We start from the raw sequence: 21186 nt of genomic DNA on the forward strand, positions 1-21186 counted from the left end.
GTCCTGCTGGGTCCTTGGCTTAGCACTTGCTCAAGTTTTCCTACTTCTTCACCGTCCCCGGTTGGTAAGAAGATTGCTCTGGTACTGGCTCCAGCTTACTCAAAGTGGTCTCCGGTAACAAGGTGGACGGTCCCTTAGCAGCGACAGGTTCCCCTCTACCTCCGACCACAACTGGTTCCCCGTCCAGCTGAACAGTTACTCTTGGTTGGACTCCAAACCTGCAGTCCCAACCCTACGCTGCTTCTCTTGCTTCTGGATAGGCCCTCAGACAGCCTAGTAGCCAGATGTCCCCGGGATAGGCCTCAGGCTGCCGGCCTAGCAGCCCGGGGCAGCATAACACACTTCCACCCAGACACTGTCCAGGTGGCGCAGAACCCCGATCACCTGACTCCACCCAAATAAATAGGCTCTCCCAGCAGGCCAAGAGACTAAAGAAACCCCCACCAATTGGCTGAGACACCCCATCCATTCATAACCTGACCTAGCTAAGCCCTTATCTATCTAATGTCACCAGCATAACGCCACCTAGCCACAGAAGAGAGAAGGTGCAGCAAGTCCAGAACTAGAGAGGAATCAGTGGATCTACTAACAATTAACCAGGGCAACTACCGCCTGGCAAACTAAATTTGCTAGCGACCCTGCCTAAACACCAGGGTGCTACATATAGATTTTGCCACTAGTGAAATGTTGTCAAATCAGAAACTCCTACCTATTGGCTGGTTTAAGTGGATTTTATTCGGGGAAAAAAGTGTGTTTTGAGGAGATGTGTTTAGTAATTTACTTTATTTTAGTGTTCTTCGTGTTTGTTTTTTTCTTTTTTAGTGTATTCTTATGCCCCGTACACGCGGTCGGATTTTCTGATGGATAATGTCCAATCGGAGCGTGTTGTCGGAAATTCCGACTGTGTGTAGGCTCCATCGGACATTTTCCATCGGATTTTCCGACACACAAAGTTTGAGAGCAGACTATAAAATTTTCCGACAACAAAATCCGATCGCGTCAATTCCGTCCGTGTGTGGCCAGTTCCGACGCACAAAGTGCCACGCATGCTCGGAAGAAATTCCGAGACGGAACCGCTCGGTCTGGTAAAATTAGCGTTCGCAATGGATACAACACTTTCATCACGGTGCAATGTTAAAAATGGTTTAATACAGCGCACTCTCTTCTTCTTTATAATGTGAGAAGAATTAAGTAGTTTTGCTGCTCATATTCACACAGACTTCTCACAAACTTCGTTCTTTATTATTTATCGGGATTCCCTTAATATATTTTGATTTGTCACATCTGACAAAATTATTTTTGTGTTGTTTTATTTTTTATTTTTTTATTTTAAGGCATAATTTTTTTTTTTTTAGGTTTGTATTTTTTTTAAGGCTGATCTTTGTTTTATTTTATTTTTAGTTTTACTCCAGAATATTTTTGTGTGTGTTTTGTGTGTCAAGTTACCACAACACCATTGATATCTTATATTATTTAATCTCAAGGAGATTGCTTGGTGTTGGTGTCTCACCATGTTAATTTCACATTGTACTTTAGAAATGTACCTGAATCCTCACAAACAAACTGTCCTTTTTGAAGGAAAACACACATAGGCGAGTATAATTGAAACAAAAATTCCTATTTTAAAGGATCAGAACCAAACAAAGAGGGAGGCAACGCTGGAGAAACAGCAGAAATTGCCTTGGACCCCCAGGGCAGACATCAATTCTTTAACATCAAAATTGGTGGCCTGAGGAGTCCATATCTAAGGGAGTGCAGTCTGGTCCAGAAGTCCCCGAGATCCAGAAAACAGCAGATGACATCTGTGTCCCCAGGCTGTGGTACTACAAGAGCCTGCATCTTTTGCCAGACCAGACTGGACCCAGGGTCATCACTTTCTGGTCTTCTTTCCACGCTTCCTTCCTGGCTGTGGCTCTGCTGTTGGAAATGTGGCAGGAGGAGGAGTAGGACCTGGAGGAGGACTAGTAGGACCTGGAGGAGGAGAAGGACCATGTGTGAGGTCACAAATGTGGGTAGCAGATGTTATTTGGCCCCTAAACCCCTTATTGAGAGCTTCCAACATTAAGGACTCACACATGAGTTGTTGGCCCTCCTCCATCCGCTGCATTTTGCAGGCAATTATGCCAGCAAAGTCCTCCTCCACAGTGTGGGGGGCTGTCAGGGCCTCTGTAGCCTTCCAAAAGAGGCCTATGGCCGCCTCCTCCAGGGTACTCCTCTTCCTGCCACTTTCTCTTTGCAGGTGGCTGGGAGGGACCTGGATATCAGGCAGCCTGCTCGGCCCAGCCACCTCCTGGCTGAGACTTCCCTGTGTTGAAAAAGGGACATGGTTTTAGTTTTTGCATCATCAATACCAATCTTAAATTAGTACTCCAAACTAACATCTAGTTAACATAATTGATTGGACAAACAGAAATATTTAGAGGAATGCTATACCTGGCTCAAGCTGGGCTCCTCCACATGTTGCTGCCTGGAAGGCCCAGGTTGGGCGTCAGAATCCTCAGCTGGGGGGCAAGGAAGCATGGAAGGAAGACTGGAGAGTGATGGCCTGGGTTCAGTCTGGCCTGCCAGAAAATGCAGCCTGTCATAGTACCACATCCTGGGGACATAGATGTCATCTGCTACTCCGGATCTCTGGGAATCCTGGACCTTCTTGTGCTCCCTTACATAAGTGCTCCTCAGGCCACCAATTAGGATCTTCAAATAGGTCATGTCTGCCGTGGGGATCACCGTCTTCACAAATTCCAGCAATTGATCCAGTGCTGCCTTCCTCTTTGTTTGGTTCTTATAATGTGAGTGGTTTATCTCCCAAAGACAAGGCAGCTCCCTGAACATATCTATGAAGATTGCCATAAAGTCGGTATCTTTCAAGATATCCATTTTCACTGCAAGACACAACACAAGACAAACCCTAATGTCAGGCAAATCTCTCTTAATCTAGTTACAATATAGGCCTCAATCAAGAAGCAGTATAGGCCCAAGTTTGGCTCTTACCTTCGTTATCACGATCGGCGCCTCCGATACTCCTTCCTCCGCTCACAGATCGTACATACTACGCACGCGTGTTACGCTTTATACACACTGTGCATGCGTGTAACTCCGCCCGCCCCTGATGTTCTTTCTAGTCTATTCCCCGCCCCTTTTCATTCGGCGCAGTGGGTGAAGAGCACATGGCGGAGTCAGATCAGGTGCGTGCTAATTATAGCAACGAGGAGGAGGAAAGCCCGGATCCGGAAACGTCCCGATCCAGAAGGAGACGATTTAAGGCCTCAAATATATCCTTTGGTGAGATGTTGGAGATGGTCGACAACCTGAAGAAGGCCGACTATGACGGAAAGTATGGACCTTACCCCAACCCCAATATCAGAAAGGCCAAGATCATGGCGAAAGTGGTCAAAAGTCTGCACCGGAATTTCGGGGTACGTCGATCGAAAGATCAGCTCAGGAAGCGGTGGTCTGACCTGAAATTAAGAGAGCCCGAGTAGTACAGAAAGATCCAGAGAGTGCTGCAAAAAAGTAAGTAGTTGTGCTGTGTTCCTATTCTTTTTGTCTTTATTACGTTCGTGCTGCTTAATGTGCTTTTCTTAAGTGTTGTACAGTTTAAAATGGCAACTTTCATGTCCATGGGCACATTATTCGTTCGTGGCAAACATTTTTCTTTCGGCCTATAAAACACCATTGTTTAGGCCATATGCATTTGCCCACATTTTTTAGGGCCTACTTGTATGAAAAATATTTGGTTGTGTAGATGGGTTTGTTACTAAAATGAAATGCAAACTAGATTCTGTGTAAGGAGAGGACACTCAGCAGCTGTTTTCACATCTGGACGCTGGAGCACTAGTGTGGGACACAAGAACACCCTTTTTATTAGGGGGCCACACAGGTGCTCCAGTGGATACTATAGGGGGGTCTCCATCTGTGAAGCGTGTACAACACAGGTAAAGTATAGAAGCTTGACAAAGGACACTAAAAAAGCTACATCTTGGAACTCTGCAAAAATAGACAATTGTACCCCACTTCCAAGCAATGTTTCATCTTTATAGTTCTGCCATCAAATATCTGTGTGCTAAGTATACCATTTTTGTTTTACATAGGGGAGAAAAGACTCGGAGGACACCCCTCATCCGAGGAGACCACAGACCCCCCACCTTGGGAAGAAGGGGAAATACCCCCAACACAAGCAGAGCAGGAGGAGGAGGAAGACGTGGTGGAAATTGGCACCACAACAGGTGAGTGTCTGCGACCACAGGCTCAGGTAAGAGATGGATGCCAGCATATTTATAATACCTGTTTTTTTTTTGGTTTCTCTCTTTTTAAGTGATCGTGATGTTGTGGATGCAGGGCATTTCACCTCGGAAAGTGCACAGATCCTTATTGGGGAGATCATGTGGTGTAATTTAGCATTGGAAAACCTCAAGAAAAACATCAATGATGTTATTCAAAAAAATAATAACATCATTGATGTTTTGGGGAGAGTTTAAAACCCCTCCAAATCCCTTTGTTTTTTTGTGTGCTACAATGTTAAAAATGTTTTAGCGATTTTTAGAAAAGCCAAATTTTGAGGATGCACACAGTGTGTCAACATGTGCTATCTGCCATCACGGGAGATCAATGGTCGCGTTTTGGGGGTGCAACCCCTTCCTCAATAATAAAGTAGCTGAGAGGAAGGGGTTTCTCCCCAAAACACATCCCTTGATCCCCCGTGATGGCAGCTAGCACATGTTGACATTCGTAAATTGGTGTGCATCTTCAAAATTTGGCTTTTCCTGTGGTGACTTCACCCCATCTGAACGCTATATCAAACACAGTTCCTAAATACTCATGTCTGATATCGCCTTCAAGTTTTACCTAATGTGAACTTTGTAAGTTCAAGATTTGTGTCTTTCTTGTTGTTTTGAAACATGCCTGTTTTATCTTAAATGGACATTTCTATTTTTGATAATGCCACCACAAAAATTGTTATACAACAAACATGTTGGTTTGTTTTAAAAACCTTTTCTAAATGCACATGTGATTGTGCAGGTATTAAAAAGCTTGTTAATCAAGAATGTGTGGATTATTGTCTCAACGCTACAACACTTTTGTGGTGATGTAATTGCTGCTTTCTGTGACAATGGGTGTTATTTCCTAAGGGCAAATCCACTTTGCACTACAAGTGCAGTTTCAGTGCATTTTCAAGTGCACTTGTAGTGCAAAGTGTATTTGCCTTTAGTAAATAACACCCAACAGTGCTTTGTATAAGGTTACACAATCACGCGATTTTCAGGACTCACCACATTTCGGTCAGGGTCAGCTAAAACAAACACAAGCAGTAAATTTCACCAAAGATTTGCTTAATTTTTTTTTTATTTGATCAAGGTTTCACAAATTGTCTGGCATATTGATGCCCCCCCTACCCTCAAAGAACTCAAGGTATCTTAGCCGGACATCACGGGCACTCAGGGAGGGCAAGCCAGGACGGCCACTTTCAAGCGCCGTCAGGGTTGTTTCATTTATAATTCCGGCCTCAGGCCCAACTGAGCCAGCATAGTTGGCAGAGTGTTGCCGTAAAAAGTTATGTAGAACACAGCACGCCAGGATTATATGATTCAGTTTATACTCCGCCATATGGATGGGTGTAAGAAATAGGCAGAACCGGCTGGCCATGATTCCAAATGTGTTCTCCACCACTTTTCTGGCTCTGGCCAGCCGGTAATTAAAAACCCACCGCTGGGCAAAGTGGGAGGCCACAGTCTGCCATTCCTGTGGCGTGGAAGGAAACTGTGGAGCAAAAAAAAAAATTAGTCTTTTTGCACATAAAACATGGAAAGCAGATTAGACACAAACATTCTTGGCCAACATCAAGATAACATTTATTAATGGGAATTTTTAAACACCAAAGTATAAGGTACACCTATCAGATTCCCCCTCCCCCACCCCCTCTCATGGGCCATTTCTAACATTATGGGGGGGGAGCTCTTGGACAGGTAACCCTCCCCACTTCATTTAGAGATGAATGCCTAAATAATAGGTATAACTTTGAACAGTCCCTCCTTAGTTACACTATTGGCAGCCCACTGGACAGGTAAGAAGTGTCATAATACAAAGATATAAATACACATTGTACACATTTGAGCACATTTGGACATTCTGCTATTACCTATCAAGATAATAATAGTATACAAAAACTTTAAACAGTACCATTTGAAAGTATTCAGGCAGGCCCTTGCACTACATGCTTTGGGGAATTCATCAATAATTCTGACCACAAAAGAGATGGGTATAGTGTGTATGGGTTTGCCAAAGTCAGCAGATAGATGATTGAGGATAGATAGAGAATTGGTATCAGCTGACTTAGCAGTTGGGGGGAGGGAGGGTTAAAAATGATTTAGGGACCCCCCCCCCCAAAAAAAAGCCTCTGGCACTCTGCCTGAATTTAAAGGACAAATCACATTTTAAAACATTTTAGGGGGTGTTTGGGGTAAAGCACTACCATGGAGCTGACAAAATACATTGTTAAGTGACTACATGAGATGAATATAGGGCCAGGAGAGCATGCTGGGGAGGTAAGTGAAGGCAAATATGTATGAAGGAGCAAAATAATAATTACATAAAAATCCAGCATGCATGAGGACAAAGGGGACATTCACAGCATATTACAATCATGGTAATTAGGGAATGAGGAAAGAAATAAAATATATTATCAAACAATAAAATGTGATATTAAAGGATAAAAATCTTACCTTAATATACTCCTTCTGTAGGACCTGGATGATGGCAGAACAGGTCTCTGGGATAATGATCCCCAGAGCCTGGGGGGAGATGCCTGTTGAGAACTTGAGGTCCTGCAGACTTCTCCCCGTCGCCAAGTACCGCAGGGTAGCGACGAGTCTCTGCTCCGGAGTGATGGCTTGCCTCATGCAGGTATCCTGCCTGCTAATATAGGGGGTCAGCAAAGCCAACAAACGGTGAAATACGGGGTCCGTCATCCGGAGAAAGTTCCTGAAATCATCAGGATTATTCTCACGGATCTCACGGAGCAAAGGCATATGAGAGAACTGGTCACGCTGAAGCAACCAATTCTTGGTCCATGAACTCCTCCCCACCCTGTTCATGGACTGGACTTGTGTCAAGGTCAGGACCCCAACACCAAGCCCCCGCACAGCACAAATTCAAACTCATACGCAATATGGCTAGAAAACGGTCGGCTGCTCAGAACGAAGTAACAGAACGCACTGAAGAACAGCAAGGCCTGTGAAGAGCGACCTGAAAAACAGTAACGAACGAACAAGAACACAGTTACTCAAATAAGTCACGTGGAGCTTGCTTGCACGCACTGAAGAGCAGATACAAACCCACAAGCACAAACTGAACAACAGAAAACGATCTGAAAACCACGAGTCTGAAAAAGTGCGAATCGTCTCTCACCAAACTTTTACTAACACCAGATTAGCAAAAGGAGCCCAAAGGGTGCTGCTCTTGGTTCTGAACTGGCCTTTTCTAGTCTTGTCGTACGTGGTTTACGTCACCGCGTTCTTAGCGATCGGAAATTCCGACAACTTTGTGCGACCGTGTGTACGCAAAACAAGTTTGAGCCAACATCCGTTGGAAAAAATCCTAGGATTTTGTTGTCGGAATGTCCGATCAATGTCCGACCGTGTGTACGGGCCATTATTATATGCTGTCACTTTTAATTTTTTTTTTTTTTTTCGTTTTTTTCGTTTTGTGGTAAAAAAAAAGTGTAATACGGTTAATAAGAGCTGTGTTTTGGCACAACGCTTGTCCAGAATAGTTGAAAGGAGCTTCCATAACATTCAGGAGCCATTTTAAGTCCATTGCGCATTCAAAAAACTGTTAAATTCAACCTTTCCCGTTGACTTTTCCGTTTCCCAAAAAAATCCTAGTATTCACCAAAAATTTGGGTGCAAACAAGATCAGTCAGCAGCGGGCCAAGACTGCAGGGGTAGATCTTCAGTCTTCATTAGATCTTCAGCTCATTAAAATGCAAATTAATTTACAACTTTTTTGAAATGCGTTTTTCTGGATTATTTTGTTGCTATTCTGTCTCTTACTGTTAAAATAAACCTACCATTAAAATTATAGACTGATCATTTCTTTGTCAGTGGGCAAACATACAAAATCAGGAGGGGATCAAATACTTTTTTCCCTCACTCTATATATTTTTGCATAGTATGATGTATTGAACATAAAACTTTTACAATAGAGAAAACATAATTTACATTGTAGCTTTTCCCCGCTCTATCCATAACTAAATAGAAAAAAAAAAGTTACCTTTTTGGTTCCTAAACATCTCTTGGGATGTGGGTCCATGGAAGTGTACGACGTTCGACTGCACCAGCGCGGTCAGGGGAAAAAAGATTTTGCCTCTGAAGATTCATGCGGGCCCCTACTCAGATAAGTATGCACCTAGGAGAGGGTAGGTGTGAGCCTAGGTCAGATAAGCATGCATCTAGGAGAGGGTAGGTGTGAGCTTAGGTCAGATAAGCATATATCTAGGAGAGGGTAGGTGTGAGCTTAGGTCAGATAAGCATACATCTAGGAGAGGGTAGGTGTGAGCCTAGGTCAGATAAGCATGCATCTAGGAGAGGGTAGGTGTGAGCTTAGGTCAGATAAGCATACATCTAGGAGAGGGTAGGTGTGAGCCTAGGTCAGATAAGCATGCATATAGGAGAGGGTAGGTGTGAGCTTAGGTCAGATAAGCATGCATCTAGGAGAGGGTAGGTGTGAGCTTAGGTCAGATAAGCATGCATCTAGGAGAGGGTAAGTGTGAGCTTAGGTCAGATAAGCATGCATCTAGGTAGGTGTGAGCCAAGGTCAGATAAGCATACATCTAGGAGAGGGTAGGTGTGAGCTTCGGTCAGATAAGCATACATCTAGGAGAGGGTAGGTGTGAGCCAAGGTCAGATAAGTATGCATCTAGGAGAGGGTAAGTGTGAGCTTAGGTCAGATAAGCATGCATCTAGGAGAGGGTAGGTGTGAGCCAAGGTCAGATAAGTATGCATCTAGGAGAGGGTAGGTGTGAGCTTAGGTCAGATACGTATGCATCTAGGAGAGGGTAGGTGTGAGCTTAGGTCAGATAAGCATGCATCTAGGAGAGGGTAGGTGTGATCTTAGGTCAGATAAGTATGCATCTAGGAGAGGGTAGGTGTGAGCTTAGGTCAGATAAGTATGCATCTAGGAGAGGGTAGGTGTGAGCTTAGGTCAGATAAGTATGCATCTAGGAGAGGGTAGGTGTGAGCCAAGGTCAGATAAGTATGCATCTAGGAGAGGGTAGGTGTGAGCTTAGGTCAGATAAGTATGCATCTAGGAGAGGGTAGGTGTGAGCTTAGGTCAGATAAGTATGCATCTAGGAGAGGGTAGGTGTGAGCCAAGGTCAGATAAGTATGCATCTAGGAGAGGGTAGGTGTGAGCTTAGGTCAGATAAGTATGCATCTAGGAGAGGGTAGGTGTGAGCTTAGGTCAGATAAGTATGCATCTAGGAGAGGGTAGGTGTGAGCTTAGGTCAGATAAGTATGCATCTAGGAGAGGGTAGGTGTGAGCCAAGGTCAGATAAGTATGCATCTAGGAGAGGGTAAGTGTGAGCTTAGGTCAGATAAGCATGCATCTAGGAGAGGGTAGGTGTGAGCTTAGGTCAGATAAGCATGCATCTAGGAGAGGGTAAGTGTGAGCTTAGGTCAGATAAGCATGCATCTAGGAGAGGGTAGGTGTGAGCCAAGGTCAGATAAGTATGCATCTAGGAGAGGGTAGGTGTGATCTTAGGTCAGATAAGTATGCATCTAGGAGAGGGTAGGTGTGAGCTTAGGTCAGATAAGCATGCATCTAGGAGAGGGTAGGTGTGAGCCAAGGTCAGATAAGTATGCATCTAGGAGAGGGTAGGTGTGAGCCAAGGTCAGATAAGCATGCATCTAGGAGAGGGTAGGTGTGATCTTAGGTCAGATAAGTATGCATCTAGGAGAGGGTAGGTGTGAGCCAAGGTCAGATAAGTATGCATCTAGGAGAGGGTAGGTGTGATCTTAGGTCAGAGCCGGAAGGTGATATGCATAACTGGAGTTTTTCTAAAGGTTCAGTTACCTTAAAGATCTCAAACTTGAACATGTTATTTTGAAGGCATATTTTACGGAATTAAGAACACATGTAAAACATTCCCACATTGAAAAATAAACCGTTCTTTGTTCAAGCCAGATTCATGTCATGTTCTGTAATAAATACATCTTGAAATACAGGATTCCTTGGATGTCATAGTAATTCATGAGTGACACTTTTCAAGACATGTCTGTATTTTGAAATCTTGCAGATAAATTCATACCATCTTATGTATTCATGTTTACTTACTACTGTATAGGAGTATGAATGGCGTGCTTTTGCATTAAAAATATCAGTGGAATTCAAATTCCCTTTCTACCTATTTTATGCAGTTTATTTTTATCAATCCCGCTAGAGAGCCAGTGATCTTATCAACACAGGATCACTAAAAGAAAGGAGAGAACACTCGCCTGAGCCTACAGCACCGCTCAGCGTTTACAGCTTTGGGCCTAAAGTACAGAAAACCTGCATCCTTGTAACAACCTGTGCACTCTATTGAAATCTCAATGTTATCAGCCTTCCCAGTTCTCTTCTGTGAACTACAAATCACACCCCCATGTTATGGAAATGAGGCTATGTAGAGGTGTGTTCTGTAGTCCAGTCTTAAGATGACAATACTGCTTCCCCATAGATAAAATACAGTGAGTGAATGCCGCCATCCTAGAACAGGAAATGTGTCACTGGCAGGATCACCAAGTGAAAACAAAGGAAATACTCCTGAAAAAAGACGGGAGTAGAAAAGCCATTCCCCTGACAGCATGCTGAGAGTAGGATCCTTGCTCTGTGTGTGGAAGCAGTGGTTTCTCTGCAGAGGTTTAACATGCTCTCTGCTGTGTCAAAGCTTGAGCTCTCCAATCAGCCGAGATTACGCTCATTAATGATTGGAGAGCTCTAGGTCTGATTTAGCAGGGAGCATGTCAGAACTCTGCAGAGGGACCACTGCTTCCACACACAGAGCAAGGCTCCTTTTCTACAGCATGCTGGCTGTAGATACTTAAAACGGAGCTCCACCCAAAAGGGGAAGTTCCACTTTAAGCAGTCCCCCCCCCCCCTCCTCTGCCACATTTGGCATGTCATTTTTCTTTGGGGGGGGGGAGTGGGTGCCCAGTTTTGACAGGTACCCACTCCCACTCAGATCGCCTAGACGATCCAAACCCAAGTTCTCCTCTTCCCCTCCCTCCCTGTAGTCTTCTGGGACATCACAGGTCCAAGAAGACTGCCAGGCATTCAGCAGGCACAGTGCAACTTGCGCATGCGCAATGCGCACCCGACTGTGAAGCCACACGCTGGGTAGCGTGTTGATACCCGACTTTGAAGCTTACAGCCGGGTATCAACAGTTGAAACCTCAGACATGAAATATGAACAAAGCATATCCCTGTATAGTGTGTACTAGGTGTCATTTATGTTTGATGCTTTGTTCCTCTGCTATCAGCATGAATCATTTCTGACAAGTTTTCCTGACATCAAGAGAAAAATAGTGACAGGGGAGGGACCTCCAGATGACTGACAGCCTCAGCTCTGTAGGGACCCAGGCGGCAAGTTGAGAGGGGCAGCAGAGCAGGACCACCGCTACCTACATGATCCGCATCAGGTGCAGACTCAGTGAGAGTGTCGCGAGCTCCCTGACACAGCGCTGTCCCGCACAGCCGCGGGACTCTCACTCAGTCTGCACCCGATGCTTCAGTGACAGCCAGAGATCAGCGTGAGAGCGAGTCTCCCTCTTGCTCCGCCCATATGATAGAGCCGGGAGGAACGTTCTCACACGAGCTCCTGAGCAGGGGTGGTGCCAGGTGAGTGCAGGCCATGGAAGGAGGGAAGGAGAGAGAAGGATTTGGGGGGGATGGGTCAGGGAGAAGTGTAAAAAGTCATCATACTGATCAGCCGATCCAGCACCGAGATCCCTCGATCTTCCACTGACACCCCATTCCTGAACAGAGTGATCTGGAGAAGGGACATTACATACCACAAGGAAGCTCTGCATATACTACACTAGCCTGTCTATATACCCTAGTAGACTGTCTGTATACCCTAGTAGCCTGTTTGTATACCCTAGCCTGTCTGTATACCCCAGTAGTCTGTCTGTATACCCTAGTAACCCGTCTTTTATACTCTAACCTGTCTATATAACCTAGTATCCTGTCTTTTTACCCCAGCCTGTCTGTATACCCTAGCCTGTATGTATGCCCTAGCCTGTCTGTATACTACACTAGCCTGTCTGCATATCCTAGCCTGTCTATACACCGACCCTTTCTATTTATACACTAGCCTGTCTGTATACCCTAGCCTGCCTATATAATACACTAGCCTGTCTATATACTACACTAGCCTGTCTATATACTACACTAGCCTATCTATAAACCCTAGCCTGTCTATATACTACACTAGCCTTATCTTTATACTATCCTAGCCTGTCTATTTACTACCCTAGCATGTCTATATACTACACTAGCCTGTCTATATAACCTAGCCTGTCTATATACTACACTAGCCTTATCTTTATACTACCCTAGCCTGTCTATTTACTACCCTAGCCTGTCTATATACTACACTAGCCTGTCTATATAACCTAGCCTGTCTATATACTACACTAGCCTATCTATAAACCCTAGCCTGTCTATATACTACTCTAGCCTGTCTATATACTACACTAACCTGTCTATATACTACACTAGCCTATCTATAAACCCTAGCCTGTCTATATACTACACTAGCCTGTCTATATACCCTAGCCTGTCTATATGCTACCCTAGCCTGTCTATATACTACCCTAGCCTGTCTATTTACTACCCTAGCCTGTCTATATACTACACTAGCCTGTCTATATGCTACACTAGCCCTAAACCTAGGTTCACACTTATGTGTTTAGTGCAAAATCTGACTTCCTGATAAATTTAATTTTAGTTTTAATTATCATGATATAAAATAATGTATGTGGGAGCCTTTTGGTGGGCGTGAGTTTATTTTGGGAGGGGCAGCATTTCATTCTTGGACCCAGGCAGCACAATGTCTTTGGCCAGCCCTGTAGATGAGCTTATAAATTTAGCCCTTTGAATGGATGTAGAGAAAAGAAGATTGCAGATAAACAGGTACTACTTATGTATGAGGATTTGTATCACCTGAGGCCGGTCACTTCACTGGGTATATATAAAGGTTTACAACCACTTTAAATGTTGCAGTATGTGTCTGGGAGCCATGTGTAGGGCTTACTGAATTTTCCATACAAGTAAAAATTTCCTCCCATAGGAAGGGGTAATGTGACACTGGATCGGAATACATGCATTTGTACCGAGACGTCTAGAGAGTGTGTCAGTCTGGGAAGAATGGTTACAGGTAGCAGAGGAGCAGTCAGGTTATCCCTGACCTGACCTCATTTCTATAAACTCTTTGTGTCCGCAGTCTCCGATGTCTGGGAGCCGGGCCAACTTCTGATACCCAAATGAAAGGATTACTACCTGGAATTACTGCCGTTCCTATGAAAAGAGCCGTGTTGATAATATCTAGTATATTTAGATTAGGCCACATGTAAAATATTTAAAGTGGACTCAATGGAAGCAGCCATTTAGTATGTAGACCGATACTGAGCCTACCCATTACCTAAAAAAGGGAAAGTTACCCTATTATAATGCATGTGCTTGAAGTCCAGCCAATTTCTTTTTTGTTCTGGATAAAATGGCAGGTTTTTAAAGTCGCCTGTATCTCCATTTTTTTTTCAGTACAAAGTGAGGAGAAATCTCTAACAGCGACATAGACACCAATATGTCGAGTGGAGTAGGACTAGAAACAATGTTGGGATTTTATTCATGTCTGTATGGTTGTTGGGGAGAGTTCCCCTTACTTCCTGTCCTGGTGACCACACAGGAAGTTGGGGGAATCTTTCCAACAGAGACACAGAGAGTTGAGGTTCTGAAGCTGGCCACATACTGCACATTACAATCTGAGTGCAAAAACCCCATTAAACAAAAGTGGGAAGGGGGCACCCTTATTCAATTAAATGGGCCACATTACAGTGCCGGTAAAGTGCAGTACCACCCACCAAATGCGGCAGTGGGGATCGTTTTTGGATATGTACACCTGGAATTAAGCTTTAAAAAAAAAAAAGTTGCTTATGGCACACAGTGCTTTAGCAAGCTAAACGTCATTCAATAAGTCTGCATTCATATGTGTTTTGGCTGCGTTTTTGGTGCATTTTTGCAGTAATGTGTTTAATTTTTTTTTGCACTTTATCCACTTGCTTACTGGGCACTTAAACCCCCCTCCTTCCCAGACCAATTTTCAGCTTTCAGAGCTGTCACACTTTGAATGACAATTGTGCGGTCATACAACACTGTACCCAAATGAAATTTTTATCATTTTTTCACACAAATAGAGCTTTCTTTTGGTGGTATTTAATCACAGCTGGGTTTTTATTTTTTGCTAAACAAACAAAAAAAGATGGAAAATTTGGGGAAAAAAAATCATGTTTCATAGTTAGTTATAAGATTTTGCAAACAGGTAATTTTTCTCCTTCATTGATATGCGCTGATGAGGCTGCACCGGTGGGCACTGATAGGCTGCACTGATAGGCACAGATAAGGTGGCCTCTGATGGGGACAGATAAGGCGGTACTGATGGGCACAGATAAGGCGGCATTGATGGCCACTGATAAGATGGCACTGATGGGTGGCACTGATAGGTGTTACTGATAGGTACCACTGATAGATGACACTGATGGACAGCACTGCTAATGAGGCACTGATTGGTGACACTGGTGGGTGGCACTGTGGGTACTGATGGGTGGCACTGTGGGCACTGGTAGGTGGCGCTGGAGGGCACTGGTAGGCGGCACTAGCAGATGGCACAGGTGGGCATTGATCACTCAGAAGCAGCTCTCCTTGATCGGGACCAATGTCCCTCTGAGAGCCGCCAGTGATCGCGAGGAGAAAAATTAGCCGATTACCGGCTCTGTTTATATCACATGATCAGCTGTCATTGGCTTACAGCTGATCACGTGGTAAGGGGGTCAGGATTGACCCCTTACTCCGATTTGTGATCAGCCAAGTCTCATAGACTCGCTAATCACAGAGCGCGCCAAGCGCGCAGGCTGCTCGGGCACGGGAGGACGTCAATAGACGTACTCCCAGAAAAGTAGGTCTGCGCTGTAGCCATCATTTAGCTTTAGTTTGGATCTGAAAAAGTTAAAGCATTTGTGTTTGCGGTGCGTTTTTTCCCTGGACATGTGACTGCACAAAGCACTTCGCACAGGTGCTTTGCTCTTTTGATGTGTTATCTCTATTAATTTCAATGAAGAGGTGCATTTTTTTTTTTTTTTAACCGCACGAAACATGCCACAAAAATGCAGCAAGCCGTGTGTTTTAGGCTCGGTTCACACCTATTCGTTTTTTATGCTTTTTGCAGAAAGGCACTACAGTTCATTTAACATGGTTTCCTAAGGGGCACGTTCGCATCTATGCTTTTTTCAGCTGCTGCGTTTATGGAACAAGTCAGGGACTTTTTTAATTGCAAAATGGGGTTATTTTTGTTATTTTGGTTTATTATACTGCAATGGAGAAGCTGCAGAAAAGCATGTAGTGCGTTTTTGCCACGATTTTGCTGCGATTTGCATTTTTTAATCTGACCAACAACAAATTGGCCCAAAAAAAGCATATAAATTGCAAAACACAAATTGAGGCAAAATCGAGTGCGCATAAATGCAAAACGCACAGCAAAAAGCACTGCAGAAATGATCAAACGTAAACTGCATAGATGTGAACTGAGCCTAAAAACTGAAACACAACAGGCCAGTGTGAAGAGTTCCATAGGATTTAAAGGGATGCATTTTTTCTGCTTTTTTTTTTAAACTAAAAAACTGATCAAAAACTGATCATGGACAAGCTGTCCTGCAGATAAAGAGACAAACCATTTATCTCTGACAGGGGTGCCTACAATGAACAGCTTGTATTTATTTATGGAAATACTTTATCCCAAAAGTAAAAAACTGTTTGCTGTAACTGTGTAAAAAGTGTAAGCTGGAGTTTGGCTTCAGTGTGTTAAGTCTCTTTCTCACTTGTGGGCATGACAAGTCGTACCCCATGATTTCCAATCAGTACTATTCATATCTGTGTGACTTCAAGTCACACCAACTTCAAAGTAGTCCCTGTACTACTTTGGTCCGACTTTGATGCGAGTTGAGGTCCATAGACCCCAAGTTTACACAGGCATTCCCTGACATTGCGGCAAATCGTGGGAAAATCACGCAAATTTCAAGTCGTGGCAGTGTGAAAGGGTCCTTAGTGCATCTATGGTCTATGGACCTCAACTCGCATGAAAGTCAGACAAGAGTAGTACAGGGACTACTTTGAGGTCGGCACATATATGAATGCTTATCATTAGAAACCAAGGGGAACAACTTGTCATGCAACTTTGCAGTCCCAAGTCGCAGGACAAGTCATGCGACCTGAAAGTCAAGTGATTTTGCCACGATTTTGTCGCGACTAGGAGCAATGTCTGTGTAATATTGAAGTCTAGAAACCTCAAGTCACCTCAAGGTCAGACCAAAGTAGTGCAGGGACTACTTTGAAGTCGCACAGATATAAATGGTACTCATTGAAAATCATGGATTATGACTTGTCATGCGACTTTGCAGTCCCAAGTCGCAGGACAAGTTGCACAAGTGTGAAAGGGGCTTAAGGTGCGATTCACATCTATGCATGTTGCTTTTCAGCATTTCTGCAGTGCTTTTTGCGGTGCTTGCTGCGGTTTTGGACAGTTGTTTTTACCGTAATTCGTGTATATAGCTGGTTGCTAAGGAGGGGGCCGGGAAGCCGGCCGTCACGTCCTTAACAACCAATGAGTCATCAAATGTCAGTGGGCTTCCCTGCTGACAGCTGAATGCAAAAAAAAAAAAAGAATTGCCGGCTGAAAAAAAAAAAATTGTGAAAAAAAAACAGCGTAGGGTCCCGGGTCCATACCAGGGCCTTGGGTGTAGTATGGTTTTAAAGAGGACTCCCGCACGCCAAAGTTGGAAAAAAAAATGGCGTGGGGTCCCCCCCAAAATCCATAACAGACCCTTATCCGAGCATGCAGCACAGCAGGTCAGGAAAGGGAGGCCACTAACGAGCGCCCCCGGCGAACCATACCAGTCCGCAAGCCCTCAACATAGTGGGGGGTGGGTGCTTTGGGGCAGGGGGCTCTGCACCCCCCAACGTTGATGGGGAAAAGGGCCCCTTCCCGACAACCCTGGCCATCTGCGAGCGGGGGGCTTATCTGAATCTGCAAGCCCCCTTTAACAAGGGGGCCCCCAGATCCCGGCCTCCCCCCCTATGTGAATGGATATCAGGTACATCATACCCCTACCCATTCCCAAAAATAGTAGTGTAGTGTGACAAAAGACAATAGACAGTTTTTGACAAGTCCTTTATTAAAAATGTCTTCTTCTTCCTCCGGTCTTCTCCTTCTTCCGCTTCTTCCTCCGGTCTTCTCCTTCTTCCGCTTCTTCCTCCGGTCTTCTCCTTCTTCCGCTTCTTTTTCCGGTCTTCTTTCTCCAGTTTTCTTTGTCCGGTGTTCTTCTTCCTCCGCCGCCACTCCCGCCAGGGACCCTCCACCGATGCTGCATCCCGCTGATCTGTCCGTGCTGATATCAAGCATTTCTTAGATAACTATGGGGAGTGGCCATCGGATGACATCATTTACAGGTCCCGCCCCCTCGTGACGACACGGACCCATCATGCCTGGGCAGGGTCATCTTTTTTTCGTGAATGGGTAGGGGTACGATGTATCTGATATCCATTCACATGGGGGGAGGCAGGGATCTGGGGGCCCCCTTTCTAAAGGGGGCTTCCAGATTCCGATAGGCCCCCCCCCCGCCCGCAGACCCCGACAACCAATGGCCAGGGTTGTGGGGAAGAGGCCCTTGTCCCCTTCAACATAGGGGAAAAGCACCCTCCCCCCATGTTGAGGGCATGCGGACTGGTATGGTTCAGGAGGGGGGGCTCGCTTGTCCCCTCCCTTTCCTGACCTGCCGGGCTGCATGCTCGGATAAGGGTCTGGTGTGGATTTTGGATTTTTATCCTTAACAACTGACTCATCAGTTGTTAAGGACACGGTGGCCGGCTTCCTGGCCTTCTCCTTAGCAACCAGCTATATAAAGTGTAAAAAAAAACGCAAATCGCAACAAAATCGTGGTAAAAACGCAGTACTTGCATTTTGGATGTGGGTCCATTGAAGTCTATTACATGCAAGATGCTGCATTTTGCAGGCAAAAAAAAGAAGTCCCAGACCCTTTCCAAAAACGCAGAGGCACAAAAATGCATTGATGTGAACGTGTTCCATAGAAACCCATGTTAAAAAAAATTCCCTGCATTTCTGCAAAATGCATCAAAAAATTTGTATTAGTGTGAATCGAGCCTAATACAGGAGGTGTGTTACTGGCCAGATCATCAGCTGAAAGCAGAGAAAAAAGAATAAAAAGGGAAAACTAATGCAGCCACCACATCTAATGATTGATAAGATGCAAGCTATCCCATTTTGGGTTTTGCTTTTAGGCTCCATGCACACTAGCGTTTTTTTTAAGCTCCCAGAAGCTGTTATTAGCATTTTTTCTGCTCCTAGAAGCTAGTGTTATCCTATGTGTCCATGCACTCTTCCTTAGGCTATTAGCAATTTTTGAACTTCAGCTTCTGAGAGCAGAAAATTAATTGTTTTTGTAGAGTTTGTTGGAGCGTTTTTCCAGCAGAAAAAAAAATGCTGAATGCTCTTAAAGAGGAACTGCAGTCTGCTCACATAATTTGTAATAAAAACATCTTTGCCATTCTGAAGCTTCCCTCCAACCACTTTGCATATTATTTTATATATACTGTGATTCTGTACTTGCCAAATATGCTGCAGAAATCTCCCTCCACTGAGTCTGGCTGCAACCATTTTAACTGTGGGCAGCTGAAGCTGCTGCCTGTTCACTTCCTGGATTTACACAGACACACCTCCAGCTCTGCAGCTCTTATTGGTCCTCTTATGACTCATCCCCCTTCCCTTCATGGCAAATTCTGGAGAGTGAGAGAGAGAGAGCTGTGCATGATGTCATAAGCCTAGGCTAATGACCAGACAAGAAACAGGAAGGTGGCTGTATAAGATAAAAAATGTTTTACTATCCAAAGGTAAAACAACAAGGGCAGAAGATTTAATAGATGGAAAGATGAAAAAAATGACTGAAGGTCCGCTTTAACCACTTCAGCCCCGGAAGATTTGGCTGCTCAATGTCCAGAGCACTTTTTGCGATTCGGCACTGCGTCGCTTTAACTGACAATTGCGCGGTCGTGCGATGTTGGATCCAAACAAAATTGACTTCCTTTTTTTTCCCACAAATAGAGCTTTCTTTTGGTGGTATTTGATCGCATTTGCAGTTTTTATTTTTCAAAAAAAAAAAAAAAAAACGACAATTTTGAAAAAAACACAATATTTTGTATCTTTTGCTATAATAAATATCCCCATTTTTTTTAAAAAAAGCTAATTTTTTCTCAGTTTAGGCCATTATGTATTCTTCTACATATTTTTGGTAATAAAAATCGCAATAAGCATACGGTATATTGATTGGTTTGCGCAAAAGTTATAGTGCCTACAACAGTGGTCATCAACCCTGTCCTCAGGGCCCACTAACAGGCCAGGTTTTATGTATTACCTTGGGGAGATGCAGACTAGAATACTGCAATCACTGAGCAGCAAATGAGATCACCTGTGATGTATTTCAGTTATCTTGCAAACCCGGCCTGTTAGTGGGCCCTGAGGACAGGGTTGATGACCACTGCCCTACAAAATAGGCGATAGATGTATGTCATTTTTATTATTTTTTTTTTACTAGTAATGGCGGCGATCTGCGATTTTTATCGTGACTGCGACATTATGGCGGGCACATTGGACACTTTTGACACATTTTTGGGACGATGGACAATTATACAGCGATCAGTGCTATAAAAATGCACTGATTACTGTGTAAATGTCACTGGCAGTGAAGGGGTTAATACTAGGGGTCAAGGGGTTAACCGTGTTCCCTAGTGTGTGTTCTAACTGTAGGGGGAGGGGACTGACTATAGGAGATGACAGATTGTGGTTCCTAGCTATTAGGAACTCACAATCTGCATCTCCTCTCAGAACAGAACAGGGATTTGTGTGTTTACACACACACACACACACATGTCCCTGTTCTGCCTCTTGTGCTCGGCGGTCATTGCGACCGCCAGCCACGAGCATCGGCAGTCCCGCAGTGCAGCGGGCGTGTTTGCGCCTGCTATCCCGCTTAAAGGAGCCGATGTACAGCTACGACGGCTCGCGGGAACGTGCCGACCTGCCGCAATATAATGACGGCGGCTGGTCAGCAAGTGGTTAAGTGCTCTTAACTGCTTCTAAATTCCCCTAAAGTCCCCTACAGCTTTTTTCTCCTCTATGTACTGCAAAAAACGCTAATAAAATGCTAATTCCCCTAAATGCTTCTAAAAGTTACTAAAAGTCTACTAGAAGCTGGCACAAAAATTGCTATTTTATCAGCATTTTTCATCCAGCGTTTATTTCTACCTTTTTTTTTTTTTTTTTGAGCTTATGAAAAACGCTAGTGTGCATGGAGCCTATAGAATAAAGTGAAGTCCTGATCACTTTTCCTTGCCCCTCCTGATTTTTCTCTACTTTTGGAGACAAGCACTACGATCCACATGGCCCTCTGGTCACCGGAGAGTTAACAAGGCTTTTTATTTTAATTCGCTGCCGTTCCGTCCTCTGTAGTGCGTCTGTAATTGTAGCTATATGTGGAGCGGGCAGTCCTGGAAAGCATGCAGACTCTGCCTGTACCCACGTCGCAGGCCCGTCACCTGTTGGGGCCCTCGATGAGAGCTGCTCTGGAAGTGAACCAACAGAGGCAGAGTTTAGCCGAGTTCTCCAGCCCTGCCAGACTTCTCTTCCCCGGAGTGGGAGCACAGCCGCATGCAATGCAGGTTTCTTCCATCCCTTCCTGGTTTTTAAAGTTCTGTTAAGAGGCGTCAGTCCCCGCTTCCAGACAATGGAGGAGCTCACAAGCCACAAGTCGGAGCAGATCATGTCTCTGCTGGGTAGCAGCCAGTTGAATGGTGAGTAAGAGGATTATGCTG

General features: G+C 44.5%; 1 protein-coding gene across 11 annotated transcripts in view; it reads left to right on the top strand.

The window, feature by feature from the left end:
• Nucleotides 1–21186, top strand: part of KIAA1217 (KIAA1217 ortholog) — a 901007-nt gene that overhangs the window by 442099 nt on the left and 437722 nt on the right. The window contains exon 1 of one of the 11 annotated variants that reach the window (XR_012244378.1): nucleotides 20951–21165. The exons of the other annotated variants lie outside the window; for them this stretch is intronic. The gene's annotated coding sequence lies outside the window, so the exon portion shown is untranslated. Of the gene's footprint in view, nucleotides 1–20950; nucleotides 21166–21186 lie in introns of those variants that run through there. 11 annotated transcript variants of the gene reach the window in all.

Source organism: Aquarana catesbeiana, linkage group LG05 (assembly GCF_042186555.1).
Source record: "Aquarana catesbeiana isolate 2022-GZ linkage group LG05, ASM4218655v1, whole genome shotgun sequence".
Classification (NCBI taxonomy): domain Eukaryota; kingdom Metazoa; phylum Chordata; class Amphibia; order Anura; family Ranidae; genus Aquarana; species Aquarana catesbeiana.